We start from the raw sequence: 21,122 nt of genomic DNA on the forward strand, positions 1-21,122 counted from the left end.
GAGGTTGCTTCCCAGTTCATAATGAAGACAGCCAGGATTTTCATCCATTGTGATGGGATGATACCACCTTCTCCGGAACAGGATGTTAATCACCCCATTCATTACTCAGTGGCCTAATCTCCCAGCTAGCCTCACAATTACACTCTCATAAATTCCTATTTCTCCTTTTGCTCCCATCTCCAGTTCAGATCTAATGCCAAACATTAAGCGTTTCTTGGCATGCCCCCCCCCAAAAAAAAAGAAATCCGCCACTCCATAATAACCTATGTTCAAGCCCCAACATCCAGCAGGAAACTCAGCAAAGACAAACCTTATACATTTATGGGGCGGTCATACCACATTCCAGCTCCAGATACAGCAAAGTGACCAGCCCTCAGCTAAATTGGGCCTCAAAGATGCTTTCCATAAATGGAAAGAAGGAAGCTGACTTCAGTTACAGAGAGGAAGCCTCGCTCTCTCTCATTTACTCAAACAATATCAAACCACCACATTCAGCCTGAAAAGTTTGTGTCATTTTCAAAACCTATCAATAATAAATGAGGAGTGCGCCATTTAGCTCTAGTTAACCAAAAATTCTCAGTCATACTTCCTGAAGTGAAACGCATCACTGCTGACCCTTTTCAGTTTTGCAATAGCCAAAAACAGCATCTTGCGACAATAATGCTCCTCACTATTTTTATTAAAGGGCCATTATCTTAACCCAGAGTTTTAAATTTAGCTATTTTTAATCTTATTTTCATTATGCTCACATTGAGCCAGCTTCTCAGGCTAAGAGCCAAAAGAATAATGTTTATCTGCACCCACATCCTGGCTCTTAAAAACACACATAATCAGTAATTTAAGTCATAATTCTCAAGACAAAGTGCTAATGTTCTTTATATGGATTGTGCCCACACAGGAACAAAACAAAAACTAGGAACTCTAAATGGAGAACTCAAGATCAATTAGCAGGGGTTACAGAAAATATGGATAACTGTGTTTCCTAGATATTCACCGCCCCCCTGCATATTAAGCTACAGCTTCAATCCAGTCCCTTTGCTTGCACCATCCCCCAGAATTCTGAATGAAAGGGAGAAGAAAATGCCAGATTTTCATTTTACCTTTCTCTCTCCAATTTCTAGAAAAGATATCAATAGCATGAAAATAGCCAAAGGCAAGAAAAAAGGAAACAAAACAGCGGCTCTGGATCCTTTGACTATTGCACCCTGAATAATCCATCTTTAAATAATCAAGACTTAGTCAATTTTCTAACAAAGTAATAATTACCTCTCCAGTTTACCAAACATGGTAGCAGACCTTGAAATGCAGAAGCTCAAGGCTGGCTGGCCTTCCCTTCCTCAGGATATCCACGCGATCCCTCTGGAAGCATTCTGCCTGCTGACCACCCTCCCCCTGGCGACATGGGAATCCCTGCCCAGATTGGCCTCCAAGATCAGCCACTTGAACATCAGCCCTACTAACATTCTCAGCTCTGTCGCCTACCTAACTTCTCAACCATAGGGCCCCTCCCACCATCTGTATGCGCTCACTCTATTCATTAACCGCAGGAATTACAAGAACGATCTGTGGAGTGACACAATTCCACCCCATACCAAGTTCATTCTATATAAATGAATGTGGCCCCTTTTTCGAAATCTTAAATCCATCTCTCATCGGTTCCTAGTGCAATCCACATACTAACTATTCCAAACATAACCCATACACCTCATATCCCTACGCTGACTTCCCACTCCTGTTAGAGACATAAGGTGCAAAAGCGCTCCAGAGATCTTATGAAGAGGCATGCAATTGCTGACTCCAATTGACACAGAAAATCCCAGTCCATTTTCATATTTTCTGACTGGCACTCAAAAAAAAAAAAAAAAACAAACAAAAAACACACATACAAAAAAAACCCAGCTCCATGGGGAAATGGACTTCCTACAGAAAGCCTCAGTAAAAACAGCCACCAGAATAATTCACTGGCGCTGGGTTATTAAAATCCCTGACAGGTATTACTTAAGATGTTAGAAAATTAGTCAAGCACATGTGTGCACATATATCCACCTTCTATGCTTGTGCGCTCAAACACACACACACACACACACACACACACACACACTCACATTTTTAGTGAGTACTCATTAAGCTATCTGAGATATTAAAACTAATCACGGCAGTTTCCCTTTCATGTTATCCTCAGCATAAAGAGAAATGAGGCCATTGTCATTTATTTTGAAATCATTCTTTATAAAAAAATAGCTAATCTCCAGAAGCACACCTGGTTTATTGAAGTGAATACAAAGATTCTGCATATAGCCTTAATGTGCTCAGCTGGGAAAATATATTTTTTTAAATGAGCATTTGTTAGGGCTTTATTTGCAAATGCAAAACTATCCAAGGCACTCTTTGTGCATGTAGGGATTTTTCATTTCAAAAACCACATTAATATAGGAGGATTCACATCAAACACTCCCAGCCGCAAAGAAACTTAACCCTTGCAGGACTGAAAAAACCATAATACCAGGTTGTAGGAAGTTCAAAACCTGGGCAACTATTGACACATCTCTGAAGTGCACCTGATAGAAATTTTTAACATAACTCTGTTTCAACAAAATCCCCTGACTCATATATTTAAAGTACAGGCATCTACAAAGTTGAGTCGGGTATTAAAAGTGGCAGAAACAAAGGAATTGCTAGGTTAAACATTAGAAAGAAAAGATCATCCATTAACTACACTTGGAGACTTCCAAGGGAAAATAATGACAAGTCTAGAGTTTTCCCTAATTTTCTGAGATGGCCAGTCTCCATGAAGAGGCACAAAGTTGCTCTAGTTGCTAAAAATGGGACACTGGAAGGCTTTCACAGCAAGGCCATGTGGGAAGGCGTGTGTGGCTTACGGCCATGTTAGCCCCATGTTTCCTAGATACGATGGCAGGTGCCTTTTTTTTTTCCATTTGATCAGGGAATGTAATACATCTTCAAAACAATTTTCGCCCAACTGGTCAGAGATGTTAAAATCCAATCCTGAAAGAATCCCTTGACTACTTTCTCTCCTATGTTTCTTTTGAAACATGTAATTTTCACGCAAAAGTCTTTGGTGTGTTTGCTTCTTCATTTTTTTAAAATAAAATAAAAATATACAGTTAGGTTATATTTTCCATTAGGAATCTGAAGAAAATAATATAATTCTGCTAAATGACAAAAGCACCAAGAACAAGTAGTCGAGCATTTCCAGAGCTGAAAAAAAAGAATGTTTACAGAGCTTGACGTGACCTGAAAGGGTTATGGCTTTTCATCAATAAAGTATTTATGCCAGGAACCATTGACATTCCATTTGAAATAGAATGGGCATTTCTTTACAAATCAAACCTAAAATTAGTGCTAATTTTTCTACTTGTATCGCAAATGGATGGTAGCAGAATTAACCGGACAAATTATTTTTAACTCATATGTTTATATCCACATAGCATCTAGCACAATATCTTATGCAAAAGAGATGATCAATACATAGATGTTGAATTGACTCAATTAGTCAACTTACTGGCATTAGATCATGGAAGTCATCCCAGGCAAGCACAGCCAAGTTGCATTACTGGCTCATTGGCTTACAACCCACCGATGGCTCTCCAGGGCCTACTGTAGGATAAAACCCAACTATCTTCTAGTTACTTAGCCCCTACCTACATTTCTAGCTTCATTGCTTATCAATATTTTTTCAAGTATTGGGGGAATATAGTAATATCAGAAATAAAATGGACTTTGGAAAGGAAAATTTTAAGAGCAACACACAATGGGATCAGAATAGAGACATGCAACATCATTGGAGAGAGACAAAATTGTTTCCTAGTTGGTAAGAGTTCCTGTAAACTGATTGACTATGCTAATATATGTAAATGAAAACTATATCCTCCAAGAAGAGGCAGAGTGATGAACCATGGGAGGTGGCCTGAGAGAGGACTTATTAACCAGTAGACATAGGCATCGTCTGGTCTCACTGGTAAGCCTCTGCCTACAGCGAGATGGTTGCATCAAACCATTGACCATTTGATTATTCTAATTATTCTTATTTCATACACACCAACCAAACCTACAATTATGATACAATTTCCCATAGAAATATCCATTTTTGAGCTATTAATCTGTACCTCCTACTTGTTACATGGTATCTCCACTTAGATGTCTTGCATGAACTTCAAATTCAGCATGTGCAAAAGTGGATAAGTCCCCCCACCCTGAACGATTCTTTTTCCAGTGCCCTGGGTTTTAGTAAATGCCATCACCATCTATCCATTCAACCAGAAACCTGAGAGCCTCACATTCGGCCAAGTCACCTTATTTAATCAAGCACCGAGTACTGTAAATCCTACCATCTAGATATTGTTCTAAGCCATTCATTTCTTTCCATCCCATTATCATCACCTAAGTCCAAGTTTAAATATCTCCCTTAGCAGACCTTGCTCCCACTTTCAACAGGGAGAATATTTTGGAAATCCTAAATCGAGGCATTAAATTGTAATCCTCTGCACCTATCCATCTCCATGGCTGAGCCATGAGGATTACTGCCCCAATAGGGGATCTAGATGGCAATGAGCGACAAGAACAGTTGCTCAGCTGTGAGTTTCAAAGCTGACTTGCTTGACCTCTGTAGCTGGACGGATACCTCCAAGCCAAGCCTCATACAGAGCAAGAACGGGAATTCTCAATTCCAAAGTAAGATTTTTGGCTTTTCTACTGGATTTTAGGGTTTGACATCAGGCCAAAGGAGAGAATATAAAAGGGACTAGAGGTAAGATCTAGCCCATCCTTTCAGCCCAGGGTGTCAGGGGAGGAAGAAGGATGCAGAAACAGCAGTAGCTGACCATGAAATGTGCATCTTGACTCACTTCTCGGGGTTGACATGCTGGAGCAGGTAGACATGTAAAGTTTTTCCCCTTTTCTACTTGGGCCCATCTCACCAGGTGCTCCCCAGCTCCCGACCTGGAGCAACTCAGCAGAGTAAAGTTGGGAAAACATCGATAAGCAGAGGGGAAGCCTGAGTCTTTCTCCCTAATTGTTCCCTTGCCTTGAGTGTGGCAAAGAAGGCTGCCTAAGGTCCTTGTGCCCTGTGGAGGGACAGGGACAGTCTCTGATGGTGCTGGGTGGGGAGCTTAGCAGAGGCCAGGGCTGGGAGGGCATGGGTATCCTACTACAGTCCAGCTGGAACACACAGCCAGACCTCAGACCGCCATGATGTCACAATGCCAGAGAAAGCTCAGATGAAATGAGGCAGTGAAGGGGATTCGCAGGCCCTAACCAAGCTGAAGTGGGACAGAGAGTTCATCCAGCAAACTGTTCAGTAGCAAATGGGGGCAGGGCAGCCATGACCAGGCCCGCAATGAGGTAGCATTCCTGCAGAGGGGAGTTGTGAGACCTACAGAGAGCCAACCAAAGAACCATATGCAGGGGAACCATATCCAGGTCCCCCAACACAAAGGGGAAGCTCTCCCACGACACCAGTGACTCGGTGAAGGGGAAGCCGGGTGGATGACTAAGCAGTTACGTGAAAGGGACCAAAATTATTTAAAACTGGAAGAGACTAGGATACAATGTCGTCCCCTTCAACCCATTAGAGGAGGAACTTACAGTATGAGATTTTCAGCCCTGCAACACACCCGGCCTTCCTCCTATCTGCTCTCAATGTGTAACCACAGTGGTGTTTTGACAATGCATATCTAATTATATTGACTGGAAATCCTTCCAAGGTTTTCCTTTGCCCATTGGAAGAGGATCAAAATAGCTAATGTGGCCAACAAGCCCTTCATAATCGGTCCTCCAGTGGTCCCACCCTTACCCAGCTTCCCAGGAAAGGAAGGGATAACTGGTGTACTCATCTGGTTTGCCCCGGATTGGGAATTCATGGTCTCCCCACTGACCAATGCCCTCCCTTCAATGCCTAGGCCAATGGCTGCAGCCTGAGCTCCAAGCACCTTCTTCTCATGCCATAGGATGCACTGGAGTTGGTTCCAATCCTGGGACACCAGCCAGTGCCACTCGTGAGAAGTCAACAGCAGCTCTTTGGCCAGTCTGAAAAAAGAAGCCTCAAGAAAAAAAAGTGAGCCAGGATAGGGCAGAAAGGAAAGTGGAAGCTGATCTTCTCTGCTTCCCATTTGGGAAGACTACATGCTCTGGGAAAGAGATAGCATCAGTTGGGATAAGTATGTAAATCTACAAAGAACGGCAAAAATAGGAGAAAATTTCCCACCAGAAGATTTACGGCATTCTCCACCTGGAGCAAACTTCGCTGTAAGTCAGATGTACTTGAACCCCATTCAAAAGCATTTAATAACTGAGATGTCAAAGAACCTTATTAGAAGATGATCACACTTATGTGATCTTCTGACCTGGACCCCAAGGACTGTCGACAGTGACGAGCCAAGATATCTGAGCCAAGGGGTGAAAAAGAACTCTGGCAACACAGCTTAATAAATGGATTCTTTGGCCCAGGGAAGTTGCTGAAGTAGTAAAACTCAATGCAGTCCAACAAAAATTAGGTTACACATGAGAAAGAGCTTGATAGCCCTTGCCCAGAAAAACCACATTATTTTCCATTAGATGGGACAGACCACGTAACCTGTGCAACTTTATCACCTGAGGTCATAGGTCAGTTGGGGACAACTCAAGATTGAATAACAGAGGGGCCAGGCATTCTGCATGTGAATGATTCCTCATCTGAAAGCTGCTGGCAGGGAAACCAAGCATCTCCTTCTGTTCAAAAGAAACTCCATAGAGAGGCAGAGGATTGATCAATTGAGAAAATGCCAACCTCCAATAACCAATACTCTCCGAATGACCTAATGGTTGGAACAGCAAGAATTCCAGGCAGAAAAAGGAGTTTCAAGCTATCCATTGCCCAAACGTAGACATGGATCAATTAGTCACATTTCCTCCTCTGTTCTATTACTGGCTGCCTGTTCCTCAACTTGCTGGTTTATAAATAGTCACAGCACAAGGGACTCCTACCAAAGCAAGTCAGTCACTAAACTAATAATCAGGAAATCTGACAACAGCTATGGCCTAGCTACTGTGTCACAAGGACTTGAGTGTCTGCATCCTCTAGGAAAAGACCCTTGTAGGCCTCCAAATGATAAAAATGGTGTCGTTTAAAGTGACTGCTCTGATCAAGGAACATTGCTTCGGCTATCAGGTTAGAAAGAATCAGTGAACAGAACAGACTCCAAGGTAGACAGAGAAATTTTTTTAAGGTGTTCGTATAGGCTGCCACAGGAAAACAATGAAACGATGGAAGAAAGGTTTTGTGAAAGACTTTTTTCCTCCTATTTCACATCCAGGGTCTAAGGCCTATGCACTGGTCAAAAAGCTGAAGTCAGCAGTTCCAGGTCCTCAGGTGGTTTTGAGACAAGAAAGGGAGAGATAGGGATGGGGAGGGAAAGACTGGGTCATTTGATAATTCTTGGCTTCAACCCACAAGGGTTTCCCTTCGGGAATTACCCTGAAGGAAGCTCCAGGCAACCTTAGGCTAGTTCTTCAGTTGTCACTTCTAAAAGGTGAATCAGTTCATGCTTACAATGGCTGACTCTGTGCTCCTGTTCAAGTTCAGACACACCTTCTAATTATAAGAAACAGGCTTCTTGGGCTTCTCAAGGCAAAAGCTGAGAGAAAGCCAACATTATTTTTGCTGTTACTGCAACATTCAAAGAATTTTCCATCTGCCAGAGCCTCAAATTAAAAGGGCAATGATTATGAGTCAACGCATGCCTACTGGCATGGTCCACTCTTTACTGATGTTTCTGGAACAGTCACCGCCATTTTTTGAATTCACAGGTGAGAGAGAAAAGAGATATATGGAATAGGAGTTGGCCTGAGAGGCAGAATACCTGGATGATGTACTCCAGGCTCTGAAAGAGCTGAGTGGCGTTATGCAAAAGCAGCTTCACCCACCAGGAGTCCTACTGCCCATTTACAAAATACGCAAAAGTTCTGTGAAAACAGCAATGGCAAGAGTAGGGAAAGCATTTTGAATAAAGCACCCCTTTCAGATCGTTTCAAGGTATACAGGCAGACACACTACAAATGGAAAACGGAAATACACCTTAGATTTGGAGACTGAATCTTAAAACTCTGAAGAAAGTGGTTGTGCAACTTTTGAAGAAGTGCGACGAAGTGAAGTGGGGTGATTAAAACCAGGTCAACTTTAAGACTTGGTTCAGAGGATAATCTGCATGGACCCAAAGGCATATTGGGTAACCCTGAAGCAGATGCCAGGGCAAGTTTCATAGTGACTGAACGCATCAACATCAAAGGAATCGCCATCTGCAAATTATTCCAAATGAATTCCTTGTTACAACTGTAGTCATAACTGCATATTACATTCACGTTATAGTCTCAGTCTCCGTCTCATTCCCCGTCTTTCTAAAATGATCTAAGGGAGATCTATGGGTTCACGAGCAGGGGTTTAATAACTTCTCTGACACAATATCCAAGAGGCCTTCCAAAACAATCTCAAGTTCCCCTTGACCTGACTTGAATGTTTCTATATTTACGACGGGGCCATTGCCAATCAATAACCAAAGAAGCACTTTTAGGATGGTTTTTACCATCCTATTGGGGTGGGAGATAACGAAGTCGGTAAGCTGATTGATGGTGATAGTTACCAACAGTAGGATATTCCTGAAATGGTTTCTCGGAGGCAATCTGGGGGAGTTGGTTAAGGAATCTTGTGTCTTCCAGCCAGAGTCTATAGACTAATCATCCTTAATCATTAAGAGGGCTCTTGTGTATTATGGGGGCCTGATGAGAATAAACAGGACACCTACAGATAGATGTGGAGACCAAGACGTACATTTCTTTCACCTTTATTCACTCATTCTTCCTTAATTGTATCAGAAGTGTACATCTTAGAGTGGCTGCAAAACAACACCTCAAAATGGTGTAGAAAATTTGTGCGATTCTTGCTCTCATCATTAAACATCTATTGAACTATTCAAGAATAATCATTAAAACAAAATGTTCATATGTGTTACCAGAATTATTTCTTTTGTCCCAAACAATTTGAGGACATAACAAAGAAAGGAATGGTCTTGTTCTTAAAATATGATGGCCGTTTTAGTTTTGTTTTGTTTTTTCACTCTGAGAGGACAAAAGAAGGGTCCTTTTGTGTTCTTTCAAGAACGACCAAAGGGCTCATAATCATCATTGTTATTATCACTAGACATGGGGGTGACAGGGTACGGAGGGGTTGGCACAGTTTTTCAGGAGTAAAAACATTTGGAAACTCCATGGTGCCCCCATGGCAAAAGGGCTCTTGTGTGTGGTACTGCCTTACAAGAAAGGCTCAGCCCATCCCCTCAACAGCTGTGAGATTGTCAGCCGTGGTATTCTTTACAAAGCTGGGTGGCTACTCACTGCTGACACATTCAGTTTTGAACTCTTAGGGTAAAAACAAACAAACAAACACACACACACACACACACACACACACACACAAAAAAAAAAAAAAAAAAAAAAAAAAAAAAAAAACCTACCCTCACTGGAATGTTGAGCTAGGCAAAGCTAGCAGATGCCCAAAATGAAAAAAATCCATCCTACATCAGGTGCTTAGGAACCTTCTGGAAACTATTGAAAAAACAGTAGTATTTTTCTAAGTTTGCATGTAGCCATTTCAGGTGCTTTCATTGAAATCCCTCAACTTTCCCCTCCTGGATCGTCACAGCCAGACTAGAGATGATCCAATAGATTACTGATCATATTTTTCTAAAGTTCATTCTGGGGAAGGGCGGGGAGGGGGGCACAAAGGCCAGAGAAACCACACACTTCTCTAAGGAAGATACACATTTCATTTACATCCCATTTATAACTTTCTACAGGCTTTTAGTAAGACAGAGAAATGTCTTGGAAATGTCCACGTGAGATTTGAATCCATGATTGTGATCATTTTCTGTGGTTTTCTTAATTCAGGGCTCTACTAGAAAGAAAGGACGAAATAGGTGTGGTAATCTTCCTGGACTCCAGTCTAAGCAAAGAAAACTACTCGACAGCACACTTTGGTATCTTCTAATGGAAGAAAAACAGTCTCCTCCTGAGAGCTTTGCAGTATCGGTTCCTACGACTAGATATTGCCACAACAGTGTCTATTTAGGTAGTAGTAACTTGAACAAAGCTTGTTCAAGTAGTAACTTGAACAAAGTATGGCTACTGTGGTTATTATAAGGGTGCCTGGCAATAAAATACTATGCCTTAGCAAATAAAGAGACACGGAAGGTGAAGAAAGGTCAGAGAAAAAAATAGATGACAAATCAATGTCAAAAGAGGTCACTTTATGAGCTTCAAAGGGAGCTACAGTCATTGATTATAATATCACTGAAACAACACAGGCCCTGTGAGATCTGAAATTACATTTCCAGTCGGAATTTATAGAACCACTGCAGACTCTGGTCGTGATTGTAGAGCATTAATGGGAGCCTACCAAGTAAGCATGATTTAGATGGTCAGAGGCAGAGGTGAATTCAGTTTTTCCCCTGTTTATATAACTCAGTGTGTGATTAAGAAAGGTTTGGAAAGGTTTCTTCTTCAATTTCAGAGATGTTGCCATCATAGTTGAAGGCCAGAATTATCTTCTGAAAACAGAAGTTAGCTCATGGTATTCCCTTGCTTCCAAACCAATAAGAGCCCCTTTCTCAGGCAGGATGGGGTTAGCATCCTTAGACAATATTTAAACCCCATTTTATGAGGCCACCACAGCCTTTTTTCCTGAGTTCATCTGATGCGCCAACCATACCCAAATTCTTTCAGTTTTCCAAAGCCAACATTGTCTTCCCAACATCCAGGTCTTTAAACAATAATTTTCTGGCTGAAACATTCTCCCTCGCCTGGTAAATTATTCCTTATTCTTCCCTTTTCCCATTTCCTCACCATAGCAGATCCTGGGCTCACCAAACCCCATTTCCTTTTCTTCCTGGATATAGTTACACTCCTTTTCCCAGTTCCCCTTGCTGTTAGAAGATTCTACCTCACTGAACTCTGGCCAGTGGTAGCATTTGGGTAGAAATGATGTATGACATCACAGGTTCCTAAAATCCTCCATTGGAATACTCTATGATTTCTCCCTTCCAGTGCTTTAGCTTCTGAGGCCCTTGGGGATGGCCCTGGGTCCCTGAATAACTATGTGGAACAGAGCACCCTTTGCACTCCACCCTCTAATCCAAGTTAGAATGTGGCATAAGTGAGAAATACATTAAAACACCAAGATATTTCAGGTGCTTGTTTCAGGAGTTAGTCTACTTTGACTCAACCACATATTAATTATATTTTATTTTTTGTTATTGTGTTTATTTTTATAAGCCACCATATGTTTATTTTTGGAAGAAGTCTAGGTTTAAATAGAAACTCATGTTTATTGAAGGGAAGGAAACTGACTGTATTACCAAAACAAAAACAACACTATGCGAGACATTTTCCATTTCTGGGCTGACAAGAACATGGTACTGCTGAAATTGTATTCATGGGTTCCAGTTTATTGGGGCTAGTGAGCTGGTACAAAAGAAAGCCTTTTCGGAGACCCAAGCTGCATCCTTTCCCTTGGGGTGCTGCTTCTCAGATGTGTGTCAATAATCACATAAGGCAGAGAAATAAAGGAGAAAATTCCAGACAGATATTGGCAGCAATGACAGCATAGATTTTTCCAATTCTTCAAATACTATAATGATAGAACAACTGGATAACAAAAGCCAAAATTCATGGACCTTTAAAACAGCACTAGAAGACAAAATTTCCTTATGAATCCCAAACAAGGTGATAGGGCAAACCAATAGCCACAAATCCTTCAAGAACTTGGCATCTGGATGGCAGGAAGAAGGAAATAATGGGAGTGGTATTTAGTGGACCTGAGAAAAGCCCCAAAATAGCCAACAGTACTCATGGAATGGTCAGCAGGCCAATTTGGAAAAATAGCTATAACTAGGAAGGATTTTATCCTTTTTAGAACCAAATGTAAAGGGCCCACAGTAAGTAGAACTGAAAGGGATAGAGTAGTTTAGTCCCCATGAACTGTCAAGCCAGCAGGGCTCCCTTGCAGATTAAACCCCCACTGATGAGAAACTTCTGTGAGTAGCCTCAAACTTGAGCAGTATGGAATAAGAGATCTGAAAGAAAGAGAAGGTCTAGGTCAAAGTGGGGAAGGGGAAACAGCCCAGGAATCTCAGAAAGAATCTACTGTATTTTTTTAACACTACACACACACATACAAAAAACAAACAAACAAACAAAAACTCTATAATATCAGTGAAGTTTGCTGAAACCTACCACATTCTAAAAGGTCAGGAAAATTAACTTCACATAAAAATGAACAATGGAAAAGTACTGTTTCCCCGAAAATAAGACCTAGCTGGACAATCAGCTCTAATGCATCTTTTGGAGCAAAAATTAATGTAAGACCCAATTTTATATTATATTATATTATATTATATTATATTATATTATATTATATTATACCCAGTCTTAGAGTAAAATCAGACCAGGTCTTATATTAATTTTTGCTCCAAAAAACGCATTAGAGCTGATTGTCCAGCTAGGTCTTATTTTCGGGGAAACACGGTATCAAGGTCAAATTCCATACAAAGTTATTACCATTACAATAAAGAATAAGGAGCAGAAAAACATCCCTAGAAACAATAAAATCATATTGGAAAGGCATTCTCACAGCACAGATGAAAAACTATAATATCATTTCAAAAGAAATATAAAGATATTAAGAAATGATCAAAATAACACCACAATCAGATTAGATCAACTCATAAATAGGGCAACAGGACTCAGAAAAAGAGCTATAAAAGAAAAAATAGTTCCATAAATGCCAACTAAACTAGCAACAAATAAACAAAACAGATAATCCCTTAATAAGCATAAAACGTAAAAAGGAAGAAAGCTAAAAAATAAAAAATAAAGAGACAAAACATTTGAAGAGAAAAAGACAAACAGTAAAAAAGTGACAAAAACTGAACATATGGATAATAATGGATTCTGAAGAAGAAACAAAAGCAAGGGAATATAACAAATACAGTACTAATAACTGCAATTCAAGAAAATTTTTTTAAAAAAAACAACAACTTGGAATGACATTGAAAATTATAGCATGCACTTGACAATACGGACCCATAAAAACCAATACCAAGCCATGTTGTAATAAAATCCTTTGGGTTTCTAAGCAAAGTCAGTACCTGACTTACAGTGTAAAAAAAAATTTAAGTATCATCAGATTTTTTTCTAAAACAATGCGTTAGGCCAGAAGAAAAGAGAGTTACTCATTTGATATACTAGAAGAAAGAAAATAATTTTATATCCAGCAAAACTCACTTGCAACTATAAAAGGTTCAAACAAACTGTTACGGATATAAGCAAAAACTGAAGGGATATTGTTCTCATGAGTCCTTTTTGAAGAACGTAGTAGAGACTGAACTTCAAGCCATCAAAACAATTACAGAGACTATCAACATAGGGATTGGTGGTGAATATTAAAACATATAGTTACATGAGGAATCGAGACTCAAAGAAGCTTAGGAGGTAGAGAACAGAGTATCTAATGGCCAAATGCTCTGAAAATGTAGATACAACTATTTAAAAATGAGAGAAGGATGGGGGAAACTCTATGCAAAACCAATTTTTATGTTTTCAGTAACTGCATTGGTACTATTATTAGCATTGTTTTCCTGAGACTATTGTTTGTATAATTTGGAATAAAACAGATGAGTAATTATGGGATATTCCCACTCTATTATCCTGCGTGTCCTTGAAAATCAAGATTCTTAGGGAAGGAAGAATATAAATGTAAAGCAGAAGAGGTTAAATAAAATTCTGTCATCTCAAATTTGAATTAGAGTATCAATATTAACTCATAAATTCATAAAAAATGTATTAAAGTAAACTCGTTAAAATGTAGATATATCAGTCTATATTTTATGAGTTTATTTGACAGATCAGGTGACCAATCTCCAAGCCTGTCCTCTACAAAGGGGTAGGAAACAATGACCAACCCAGTAAAAAGGAACACCCTTAGCACCTAGACTGTCACATTTCTCCCCTACATAAATGAGGCCCTCTTGGAGAAATGGCTGATTCTAAATCTACGGCAGGAAATGTACCAGATGAATCTAGAACATCTTGTGTTAACAGATAGCAGAGAAGTTATCAGAGGTTCGTAAGGCGATGATAGAAGGGCTCAAGACCCAACTTGAAGAGGTCCCCACTAGCTAAATGAGACAATTGGATCTTCAATAATGACTGCAGCCCTGCCAACCACCACCTTGCCAACCACCTTGCCAAAAGGATCAAACTTGAGTGGGATGCAGTTTCTGGATCCAGATGCCAACTTGCAGAAAATGCAGAGGCAGAAGAAAGTGTTGAAGTGCACTATGGGTGTGTAGTCCAGAAAACTCAGGCTTGTGGGAACTCTATAGGTCCAACAGCCCACCTTCTCCCATAGGGAAATGGGAAGGAAATGACAGAGATGAAGGAGGAAGTCACAGATTAAAAGAGCCTTAAAAGACCTATTGACTTTCTTTTTTTTTTAATGACCAAGACTAAACATAGTTTTGGGGAATGCACACTGGGTGGCAAATGTATTTCTAAAAATATAACGAAGTGATATAATAGGATAATGGTTACTTTGGGGGGATACAAAGGACTTGATTGGGTGACTTAGGAGTGGCAAAATTCTATTTCTTACCCTGGGTAGCATACAATATATATATAATATACATATACAGATATTTGTACACACATTTTATACTATACACAATATGTAAATATATAGTACATCAGGACATGCATTTGATTCATGTAATTTTCTCTGTTTTATCTATAATAAAAAAACATTTATTTTTAAGAAGACTGAGTTTCTCACTCCCATTCAATCTCCTACTGAGAAGGCAATGCAAAGCACATGGTTGACGTGGAAAAGAATGCTGGGACATGATGGTTAAGGTCATATTGTGAAAGTCAACAAAGTCTTTGCAGAGTTTTTGTGTGTTTTTTTTTAATTTGAAAAGAATGCACATCCACTGAAAGGTTTTTATGAGTCCAGTGATCTCCTCTTTCCTCTGAACTTCTCAATATCTCCATCACTTACTTGATTCTCATATTTGTATAATTAAGTGGAGAGAGCTACAGAAAGATACTGGAAAATAAACCATGGCCACAAAAGTGTACTGCTAGGTGGCTGAAGAGTGGTGGACAAGCGCCATTATCATGGATGAACCATACTAACCCTGTTTACTGGAATCTAATACCAACCTGCTTGCTGTGTCATTAAACTAAGTTTATCAACAGCTCTTTGCCTTTTCAAGCATCTAAATTACTCTTTTTTCTTCTTCTTCTTCTTCTTTCTGGGAATATGCTAGGACTCAGGAGAAAAAGAGTCAACTTTGAGTTATAAAATCAAAACGACATTGAACTAGAGAGACACAAGGGAATAAATGGCTGAGTAATGCCAGAACAATCAAAACCTATTTACAGGCATCTTGGGACAGTGGCGAAGATATCCCTTCGAAATGGTATTTTATACCTGTTATTCCATTTTAAAATATATCACACTTTTGTGGATAGGCTGTTTTATTTAGTATGCCACATATTTTTAGTGACTGTAAAGAATAAGCATAAAAGGTTTTGTGGATTTGTTCTTTTTCCCCCCCAAAGGTCTTAAGTTCTTTCATTCCAAATTATCCATCCAGTGGGATTTTCAGGAGTTAATAATGTGTAAAATGCTCCTTGTTCAAGACAAAGACAAAAACGAAGCTTTTAAAATTGCCAGTGTCACAGTTAGGATAAAATGGCCTACCAATCACCCCAGCAAAATTCAAAATCCATAGTACAAAACCACTATTTCCCAGTTCTTTTTGAAATAGGTGGGGTATTAAATCACAAATAAAGAACAAAATCTAACAACAACGAAAGAGACCACATAAATTCAAGCATGTAACTAAGTACCAAATTGAACAGGCATGAGTAATACAAACCTCCTAAGAGCCATCTTTCCCAGGATCACTTTTAGGTGTCCAATTCAGAGGAAATAAATGGGCTCCCCCCACCCTTAAATATGGAATAGAAAAACAGTTGCACTGGACTGCAGAAGAAGCAAGCCCAAATTCACCAAGGTTTTATTAAAAACAGGAAAAAGGTCAGTCCTTTTCCCCCAAAGGAATGTCCAGGGCTTGTTGAAATTATTACTCCCAGATAGTTTCTTTATTAAATTTACTGCACAGAGATAGAAAGACAAGACCAGGGAGAAGTACTAAGACTGAGAAAGCCTTACTTCAGTCTAGCCACAAACTAAATTTAGTGCAAGGTACACAGAACCAGGAGCCTCTTCACTGTGTCTACAAACCAGGTATCATTTAAAACCTAGAGTAAATCCTTAATGAACCAAGAAATGATGTCATTGAATAATCTACTACTAATAAATACATCATCTTTGCTCTTTCTCCAAAGCAGATTAAGAGCAATCTGCCAGGTATAACATTTGTAACAACCTCACTGCTAACCAGGGGCATGAAACAGCTATCTACATTTCAACCTAAGTTTGCATCTACATAGTTAAAATAAAACGTTAGTTAATAAATTAGTTTGAGTGAATTAAGAGACCGAAGGCCGCCCAGCACTGCCTTGTTTTAGCTAACATTTTTCACCCTGGGCAGTCACGGGGAAATTACAAACTCAAGTTAAGTGCCAACTTAAAATGGATTCCTGAGACACTCCTGGCGTGTGAATTAATTCTATTTGTATTAATATTTGGAATGTCACACAGGACACCACAGCTGATTTTGAGTGAGGCTCCGGCACTCTCTCCACTGCATTTTTATCAGGAAAATGACGTTTTGAAAACTGTGGCATACAGTGTCCAAGACTTCACAAGAATAACAAAGATGAAATGCTGAAAATTTCTCCCCTGGTCTCTGCCTATTAAACACCCTCGCTTCTCAACAGCAGGGTATGTTTTGGTGTTAAAGAACAGGGCACTGAATTCAATTTCAGTGCAGTGAGGGGTTTGGGTAATCGGGTCTCTATATTTCCAGTCACACCACTTGCAGAAAGTGAAAAGATCAGGGCCTCCAAAATAACGCCCATCACTCAGGCACGCAAACCCAAAATTACTCCTTCTAAGGAGGTTACAAAATTAAGCAACACTTCGCAGAGAAAATCTGTTCTCAAGAGCTCCATCCAGAGGGAGTGTTGGAGACTGAAGTCCTTCTCTCTGGAAAGCATCTGCAAACCAGTGGGTCTGTCTTTGTGGTAACAGGGACTAGACTGGTTTGCATCAGCCCAAACTGGATGGAGACACAGCCCTCCCTTCCGTCTATAGTTTCAAATGTTTCTTAACGTTTGGACATGAAAGCATCACCTGGCGTGGGTGGCATTTCTTTCCCTGCCAGGCTTCTGGTGGGAATGTCAATAAAATGAATATGACCACAGAGAGAAACAAGAACAATGAGAATAAGGACAAGGCTCCTGCTGCTAAATCAACCCTTCACCATGACGAAGGGACTCGTATGTACCTTTGTGCCCCACTCTTCTCTCCAACAGTAAGAAGATCTGACGTGGGGCTTTGGGGTTTCACATATTGTTACCCCTCCTCTCCGCCTCCCTTTTTAATGGGTTCTAGAAAAAGCACAGGAGATTGCAGTTTCAGCAGACAGGGAAAAGAGGGTTGATATGCTTTACGTAGTTATTTTTATATTTAATCCAAGAGCAAGAGAGGACTAAGCAACCCAGCTGACTCTAAAAAGCATTTTAGGAAGCTGGCAAGTGAACAAGCCACCTCCTGCGATTGCCTCCTGTGAAGTAACTGTATCCGGGGTATAGATATGTTCATCCAAGATATCAATAGCACAGGTAATTAAGTTAGCGCAGCAAACTAGTTACACACTTTGAAGTGTGGATCGAGTTGGTGTGCTAACCTTTCTCTCACCGGATAGGCTAAGCCCTACAATCTCCTCACACATGTTAACAATCTGGTGACCTTTGATCCATCCTCATTATCACATCATTTAGGTGACCCAACCATGTGGGGCCTGCCATAAAAGGGACAGCCTATAAACCGGGTAGAGGGAGTTCACAGAAGCAAACACAACCTCCGCCAGGGTTAGAATAACCTTCAACGAGAGGAGCTAGAAGTCCTCCGATCTCGCTGTGCTATGGCAGAAGGAAGCGGGAAAGGTATCGGCGGACCCAGCGCTCCTCAAACTCCGAATTCCGTCTCTGAGAGTCATATGAGGGGGTTTTTGAAAATACGAGTTACTGATTCCAACCTCTAGAGATGCTTATTCAAAACCCTGAACTAGAGGCATGGCATCTGCATTTTCATGAGGACAGAAACGATTGCAAATTTGTAGACCTTGGACTCCATCTGTCACAGAGGTACGTACACAGCCAAGTTTCTTAAGATGTCAGTAGTATCTACAGTAGCAAGACTCCAGAAGCCACTAGACCCTTTACCTGTTACACTTCGGGGTTTGTGTTTTACATCATTTCATCTCTACTACATATATTATATGATTTGATTCATTTTACAGTCATGGAAATTGAGCAATGTTAAGTAATTTGATCCAAGGTCACGAGCTAGGAAGTGGCAACGCCAGGCGCAAACCCCAAATCTGCCCCCACTAAATGGAACCCCAGACTGCCAGAAGCAGAAGTCTCAAGGGAGCCAGAGTCCTTCCCGAGGTGGGTCTAATTCACCTGCATTGGAGGCTTTTCCTCCACGGAAGACAAGAGTTGAGTGAGGCCAGGTGCTTGAGGAAGGGCTGAAACTAACATGTCGCCCTCCAAATTATGGACATTCCTTATAAGTTGTATTGGCACTTGACGAACAAAATAGCCTATCTGAATTGCATGTACAAACCAGCCCTTAGGCACAGAGAAAGCTGCTATGAATAAAAAAATGGTCTCGATCATCTGAAACCGAAGGAGATAAAGGACACATGAACGAGGCCTCTTTCTATCTCGCTTTCTACCCCAATTATGTCAGTCTCAGTACAGACTCCCCAAACGTGGATATATCCTTACTGTGTTCTATTTTGGGTTTTCAGTGAGCACGGGAAAGAGGCAAAAGGGTGAAGAAAGCAAGAAATTAAAGAAAACGAGAACCAAAGAGCCACTTTTCTCCAACTTCGGCCCAGGTTGGGGACTCTATAGCTCCTTGATAGAAAGGTCCTTTACACTAAGAAAGAGGCAGAGGTGTTTCAGCTGCTACTAGAAAGAAAAATAGCCTAGCATATCCATTAGTATCCCATAAATTCTACTGCTCAGAATGCTGATATATTTCTAGTGATTTGTGATGTTTTCCTTTCCGGTTTTTGATGGCCACCGAGGTTTAATACAACAGACCACTTCGGCAAAGGTAAGATGTCTAGCTATGACACACTTAATTCCTTGGACTCGAATCCCTCAGTAGGTGTGAAAGGAACAAATCTAGCTAACTTCTCCACTCCCACAGAAATCCCCACTGGGAATATGACTTTCGATGTGGCATTTCCAGTGAAAATTCCATTGTTAAATGTGTTCTTAGAGAATCTCCCATGAGGCCTCAGTAGAGAAATTTTACCTATTTTTCTTTCAAACATGAGGTTTTAGTGGATCAAACCCACCCTGATGATGAGATTTCAAACGGAGAGCTTCCTACCCCCACTGCAAACTCTGGAGATTGAGCTGGAAGTCACCAGCTGGAAGGTGACTTCCACACATGTGAGTGACCACTTCGTTTGTATAAGACTGAGCGGCAATGACGCTCACTCTTTTGTCATTTACATACAACCTAAAGACCAGCTCAGTTGAAAATGCTCATTGGAGAGGAAAAGACAAATAGGCCGGGGACCAGGTGCAGAACTGGCAAGCAGAGTTATAAAACGTTTTCCTCCAGAAGCAAATATAAACCTGTTTTATGATGGCAATCCTAGGTTCCCATAGAAGCACTTTCGCAATAATAGCACCATAGAATAAAAGCTTGAGCAACCAGGGGCATTTAGAAAAATAAAGCCTCCCTCTTCCCCAATATATTATCAGTACTGCCATTGCTCTGTTCCTTATACGTCCTGCCAGGAGCTCATCTGATGCCTCCAGACTTGAGTGCTGACGTGTCTGTGTACTGAAGAGCACGGTCATGGTTAATTCCCAATGGAGCCGCCTTGAGCATGAGCTGCATTAGTATATGGACAGACACCTTGGACAGCGTCTGGGTCATGGGCAGCTCTGCGTAAGCTACAGCTACTGATATTGTTGGAACGGTGACTGATATGTGTAGCTCGCTTAGCCACAACGCATATATTACATTTCAACTATGTTTTAAAGCAACTATGTGATGTATTTTTATTTTTCATGTTTAGTCTGCACCCTGAGGGAAAAATTCTAATCATGAAATCAGCCATTTAAAAGAAATATATGGGGGCAGCCAGTTAGCTCAGTTGGTTAGAGCGCGGTGCTCTTAACAACAAGGTTGCCGGTTCGATCCCACGTGGGCCACTGTGAGCTGCGCCCTCCACAACTAGATTGAGACAACTGCTTGACTTGGAGCTGATGGGTCCTGGAAAAACACACTTAAAAATACATTTTAAACGTTTAAAAAATATATACATGAAAATATTTAAGTTATCTACTCTTCCTTCCCTTGTAAGCTTTGGAAGAGTCTAGAGCAAGGCTTCCCAATGTCAACACTGGTGGCATTTTGGGTTGGACAATTCTTTGTTGTGTGCAGGGCTAACCTATGAATTGAAGGATGTTTAGCAGCATCTCTGGTCTCTGATTACATGACAAGAGCACCACTTCCCAGGTGTAACCATGAAAAATGTCTTCAAAAATCGCCAAATGGCTCTTGGAGTTGGGGGGTGGGGGGGAGCAAAACTGCCCCTAGCTGAGAGCTACTGGTCGAGAGTCAATTTGAAACAGGCAAGTAAACTACAGAAGTACATTCCCTAAAATATGCCTCAAACGTAAGATGGTGGGCCCCCCGTCAAGAATCTCACGTCTGCCACAAATAGCATTTTACTAGCAGTGAAGTGAAACACAAAAGCCTGACGGGGCCAGTGAGATGCTCATTACTAACAAGCTACGGTGAGCGAAACAGTCCAAACTTCTTCACATATGCAAACTCAACATTTAAT

At 40.7% G+C, this 21,122-nt stretch overlaps 1 protein-coding gene across 9 annotated transcripts in view; it reads right to left on the reverse strand.

Annotated features, from left to right (window-relative positions):
• ESRRG (estrogen related receptor gamma) overlaps positions 1 to 21,122 on the reverse strand; it is a 532,991-nt gene that overhangs the window by 453,678 nt on the left and 58,191 nt on the right. The window contains exon 1 of one of the 9 annotated variants that reach the window (XM_081039351.1): positions 1,267 to 1,449. The exons of the other annotated variants lie outside the window; for them this stretch is intronic. The gene's annotated coding sequence lies outside the window, so the exon portion shown is untranslated. Of the gene's footprint in view, positions 1 to 1,266; positions 1,450 to 21,122 lie in introns of those variants that run through there. 9 annotated transcript variants of the gene reach the window in all.

The sequence above is a fragment of the Rhinolophus hipposideros genome, assembly GCF_964194185.1.
Source record: "Rhinolophus hipposideros genome assembly, chromosome: 26".
NCBI classification, from domain to species: domain Eukaryota; kingdom Metazoa; phylum Chordata; class Mammalia; order Chiroptera; family Rhinolophidae; genus Rhinolophus; species Rhinolophus hipposideros.